The following is a 6,331-nucleotide window of genomic DNA, read 5'->3' as shown; positions in this document are numbered from 1 at the left end:
TCGGCACAACAGGGCCCCTCCCTGGGAGGTCTCACTGTGTTCACCATGTTCTCCCGTCCATAACTTCTTACACAAGAACATAAGAAAATAAGGAGTCTGCAATAGGCCGGTTGGCCTGTACATGACAGCTCCTGTCGAGAGTTACTACCACTCTCTTTCATCCATGAATCTATCCAGCCTCCTTTTAAAACTTTCCAGCGTTCCAGCACTTACTACAAAGTTGCTAAGCTTGTTCCACTCGTCCACCACCCTATTTGTGAACCAGTTCCTTCCTATCTCCCTCCTAAACCTAAACTTATCCAACTTAAATCCGTTGCTCCGAGTCCTATCCTGCTCAGATATTATAAGAACTTTATCTATATCCCTTTATTGATTCCTTTCACCCACTTAAATACTTCTATCATATCTCCCAGCACTCTTCGTCTTTCTAGGGAATGCAAGTTTAGTTTCTTTAACCTATCCTGATATGGAAGGTTTCTAAGTCCCGGAATCATTTTCGTCATTCTTCGCTGCACCGACTCTAGTGAATTTATATCCATTCTATAATAAGGGCACCAGGTGCGGCCTGACTAGCGCAAGATATAGTTGCAATAAGACCTCTGCACTCTTATTACTTACAATTCTAGATATAAAACCCAATACTCTGTTTGCCTTATTTCGAACATTAACGCACTTTTTTCTAGGCCGTAGGTCCAGGCTTACAAGTACCCCTAGGTCTCTTTCACAAGTCGACTTCTCTAGGTTGATGTTGTTAAGGCTGTATACAATGACAGTATTTGTTCTTCCAATATTAAGTACGCTGCACTTGCTGGTGTTGAATTTCATTTGTCATTTTTCTGACCACTCGTGCAGTTTATTTAAATCCTCCTGTAGTGCATTTGCATCCTGCTCTGAATTAATCTGCCGCCCTATTTTGGTGTCATCCACAAACTTGCTTATGTCACTGCTGATCCCAAGGAACAGAAACAGCAGTAGTAGCAGCAACAGAAAGGCGTGTGTAACAACAGAAACAGTAACAACAACAACAGGAACAACAGTAATAGCAGCAACAGTAGGGTCTGGCTGGGTGGTAATAGTGACACTGTACGGCGTCTCTACGGTGCTTCACAACTTATACTGATCTACAATACAAATTCTCTTAGGTCACACCATCAGGTCAAGGTCATAGGTCAAGGTCACACCAAAAGGTCATAGGTCAAGGTTGCTTTAACAGGTCATAGGTCAAATTGGTCTAGTTATAGAACTGGCGCCAGGGTAGGTCAGTTAGTAACGTTGTGTGTGTGTGTGTGTATGTGTGTGTGTATGTGTGTGTGTGTGTGTGTGTGTGTATGTGTGTGTGAACTCAACCTCTCAACCACTGCTCCTCTTCCCTCAGAGTGAAGGTAGGTTCAAGACAACGTCCCGGCCTCCACCACCACACGTCCCGGCCTCCACCACCACATCTCCCGGCCTCCACCACCACACCTCCCGGCCTCCACCACCACCACACTTCAGGTATGTTGACTCATAGTGTATTTCTCCGTCAATTATCTTTCACTATCAGACGTTTTACAATTCCTCATTTCCATATTTTCACAATTAATTATTTTCACAATCATGTCCATTTTCACAATCGTTTCACAATCATTCATTGAATTGAATTGAAACAGTTTATTTAGCGTTAAAAACACAGATACAGAGTGGATAATAATAACATGGCTGAGCCAGTTGAGCACCTGAGCTGCACCTGATATATATTATACATTTATCTCAAGGAAGTATTATGTAACATTTAGTATCATCTGGAATAGTACAATAGCATGGTGGTAATAACAACATGTTACCACGGTTATCACTTAAATATTTATTAATTTTTTATTTATATATATATATATATATATATATATATATATATATATATATATATATATATATATATATATATATATATATATATATATATATATATATATATATATATATATAAATTACAGTGGAATTTAAAACCTAAGTATAATGGGGGAGCAGTACAACCTGGGTTGTGGAGTAATAAGGTTGAACAAGAGGACAGAGCTGTCAGGATTATGTCTAGTTGGCATTTATGTTTATTGCAATGGTAATTACTTATCTATTTACATGATAATTTCCGATAAAATGGTTTTGATGGTTTAATAAAAGCACAACCACATAAAATTCATACCAAGTTGCTGATTCGTTTTTATGTGAAAGGTCAAATTGGTGTAATCATAACAGGCCTCCAACCTAACCTAACCTAACCTAATCATATAGCATTGGGGCCCGTTATAGGACGCGTCAGGTCAGGTCATATAAGGTCTGAAACTTATATAACAAATAATATCATTGTTTACATTAATTACTAAGACGTCCAATAAAAAATAACTTTATAAATTACCATGAAATCTGTTCTTGTTATTTAATGTTATCATTCATCCATATATTGTTGTTGGTGTTGTTGGTGTTGTTGTTATTGCTGTTCTTATTGTTGTTATTGTTATTAGTTATTGTTGTTATTGCTGTTCTTATTGTTGTTATTGTTATTAGTTATTGTTGTTATTGCTGTTGTTATTGTTATTGTTGTTATTGTTATTATTGTTGTTATTGTTGTTGTTATTGCTGTTGTTATTGCTATTATTGTTGTTGTTATTATTGTTGTCATTGCTGTTGTTATTGTTGTTGTTATTATCGTTATTGTTGCTGTTATTATTGTTGTTGTGGGGAAATTGACAAAGAAATAAGGCTTTATAAATTAAATACTTCATATGTCCAGCTGCGGTCAATATTCCCTGGACACTCGGCAATGCTTGAGAATCAGTAAGTGAAAATTATAGCAATTTTTAACACATTTCCTCACGTTTTTCTATGTATTAAGGCGTGTTTTAATTCCGTCTTGTAATCCCGATGTAATAGTTGATCCAAAAACCCAGGAATTAGTTTAAACCAATCGTGTATATGACCCGGAATTAGTTTAAACCAATCGTGTATATGATCAGGAATTAGTTGTCAGGTGTTAGTAAGTGTTCCGGGAATATTGACCACAACTGAAGTCTTGAGGTGTATAGCAGGTGTTGTCTTGAGGTGTATAGCAGGTGTTGATAATTATATGTACAGGTGTAATATTTGGTATACTGTAGGTGTACTGATGGTATATTATGGTAATTAATTATATACTTTGGTGACTGTCATTTTTAGCACATACATACATACATACATACATACATACATACATACATACATGCATACACCTTTTATAGCTTGCGGTGAGAAGTTAGATAGAATAACATAGGTGAATGGTGTCAATTTTGGGTATCCATTTGTCCTGTGTATAGCCAATATGTCTGTCTGTGACCATTGCAAGTGAATTGAACCTATTGCAATGTTTCACTGTTGCTCACATTGTTTATTTATTTTTATATATATATTTAATGTTTATGTGTATTAATCGTGTTATAATTACAGTGGGTATTGTAATGTTATGTGGTGTTAGTGTTTATTGCTGTACTGTTACTGTATTTTGTAACATGTCAGATGTACTTATGTTACTCTATGTACTGTTTACTGTTGTGTCTGACTGTAGTATGTAACCCTACGAGTGTGATTTATGTATTAACTGATTACTGCACTTTACTGGAGTGTGGTGATAGTTTAAGTGAATCAGGTAGAGGCGATAATATCGTTTTTTATTATGAGAAAATCTACCTTATGGACCTTTGAAGAGGAGAAGGAATCGTTTGAATGAGAGTTAGAAGAGAGAGAGAGAGAGAGAGAGAGAGAGAGAGAGAGAGAGAGAGAGAGAGAGAGACATCAAACACGTGAATTAGTTAACCAGCGTTCAGTCCTCACACACACACACACACACACACCACACACACACATACACCACACACACACACACACACACCACACACACACACACACACACACACACACACATACACATACACCACACACACACACACACACACACACACACCAATCAGAGTATTACCTGTGCAAACTCTATTACAAATATTACACCTGACAAAATAAAGAGTAGGATATTAGTACACACATACACACACACACACACACACACACACACACACACACACACACACACACACACACACCTGTTAGTTAAATGGACGGAGGTGATCCCAGGTGAGGTAGTGGATTATTAACACCAATTGATGAACAGGTGTTGCTACTTCTACTACCACTGTGCTACTTGTACTACTATCACTACTACAGCTACTAATACTTTTGCTTCGAGTTTTACTGCTACTTCAACTTCTGCTACTTTTACTACTTCTACTACTAATACGATTGCTACGACTTCTACGACTGCTTCTTCTTATACTGCTACTTCTACTACTAGTACTACTTGTACTGTGTGTAAGTGTACGTGTGTCACTGTGTGTGTGTGTGTAGGCATGTGTGTATGTGCGGTTTTATGTTTATGAGTAGGCGTACATGTGTGTATACCTGTATGTATGTGTACCGTATATTTGCACCACACACACACACACACACACACACACACACACACACACACACACACACACACACAGTCACACTGTATAATTATATGGGTTAATTTAAGGTTAAGTGACCATGATATTTACGGGTGATGTTATTATTGTTATTTATTGCTAATTAATCCTATAATTTATACTAATTTATTGTTATAATTATTGACCAACTGTTAGAGAGAGAGAGAGAGAGAGAGAGAGAGAGCTGGGGTGGTTAATCCTAAGGTAAAATAAGCTGGAAGAGATAATGGTGTCGTGTGAGGCCATGTGAGGTCGTGTGAGGCCATGTGAGGTCGTGTGAGGTCATGTGAGGTCGTGTGAGGCCATGTGAGGTCGTGTAAGGTCATGTTAGATTAGGTTAAGTTAGATTAGGCTACAGGCTACAGTATAGTAAAGTGATCAGTCATTACAAACTTGTGGTGTATGAATGTTAGTGGTGTAGTAAAGTCCTAAGTCATTATGTGAAAGAAACTCACTCAATAATAGAACAACGAGAGGCGTCGGCTGGAGGACCATCCAATCAGCGGTTCATTAGAGGCTGGTCCACCTCCTTCCCGGTCCATTAGAGGCTGGTCCACCTCCTTCCCGGTCCATTAGAGGCCGGTCCACCTCCTTCCCGGTCCATTAGAGGCTGGTCCACCTCCTTCCCGGTCCATTAGAGGCTGGTCCACCTTCCCGGTCCATTAGAGGCTGGTCCACCTCCTTCCCGGTCCATTGAGGCTGGTCCACCTCCCTCTCACGATCCATTAGAGGCTGGTCCACCTCCTTCCCGGTCCATTAGAGGCTGGTCCACCTCCACCTGGTCCATTAGAGGCTGGTCCACCTCCTTCCCGTCCATTAGAGGCTGGTCCACCTCCTTCCTGTCCATTAGGCTGTCCACCTCCTTCCAGTCCATTAGAGGCTGGTCCACCTCCTTCCCGGTCCATTAGAGGCCGGTTCACCTCCCTCCCGGTCCATTGAGAGAGGCCGGTCCACCTCCTTCCCGGTCCATTAGAGGCTGGTCCACCTCCTTCGGTCCATTAGAGCTGGTCCACCTCTTCCGGTCCATTAGAGGCTGGTCCACCTCCTTCCCGGTCCATTGGAGCTGGTCCACCTCCCTCTCGGTCCATTAGAGGCGGTCCACCGGTCCACCGGTCCATTAGAGGCGGTCCACCCCTCCCGGTCCATTAGAGGCCGGTCCACTCTCGGTCCATTAGAGAGGCCGGTCCACCTCCCACCTGGTCCATTAGAGGCCGGAGGTCCCTATCCTATAACTCCCAACATATTGTCATAGATTATCTCTCCTTGTCCTAGCCGGCTTGGGTTTAACTCGTCCAAGACTTGTTTCATACACGTCCTGGACTTCCATAGTTCGGTGAGGGTGTTGCCTGTGACGTAACAAAGACCGCGGAGGTAAAACAAGATTCCAATCGAGTTTGACGTCGTAAAGTTTCTTAATATTTGACTCTTGGTCAATTGGATTGATATGAGGACTTGATAACTCGCGCCAAAATCGCCCGCGTGATACCTTTCTACCCCTCCCCTCTGTCCTAAGCCCCGCCCATCGTTATTTTTGTGCATGGTGATAGGTTGATGTGGGAGCGGTGAACGAATGCCGGGCGGTGATTGGCTGGTGGGCGGGGATTGTGAGGCTCTCGAGCGCCTCAGACGTCGCTGGTGGGGAGTGGGCGGAGCCTGGCGAGTCAAAAGTGATTTATGGTGAGTGATGAGGTGAGGATGTTCACTTGGGAGTGACGCACGGTGTGTGACCCACGTGGTGTGGTGGTGTAGCTTGTTTGTGTTACTCAGAGGACTACAGCGTTACCTGCACCGTTACTACTAGG

This window comes from Homarus americanus, unplaced genomic scaffold (genome assembly GCF_018991925.1).
Source record: "Homarus americanus isolate GMGI-L3 unplaced genomic scaffold, GMGI_Hamer_2.0 scaffold32583, whole genome shotgun sequence".
Taxonomy (NCBI): domain Eukaryota; kingdom Metazoa; phylum Arthropoda; class Malacostraca; order Decapoda; family Nephropidae; genus Homarus; species Homarus americanus.
Note: the sequence above shows the minus strand (reverse complement) of the source record.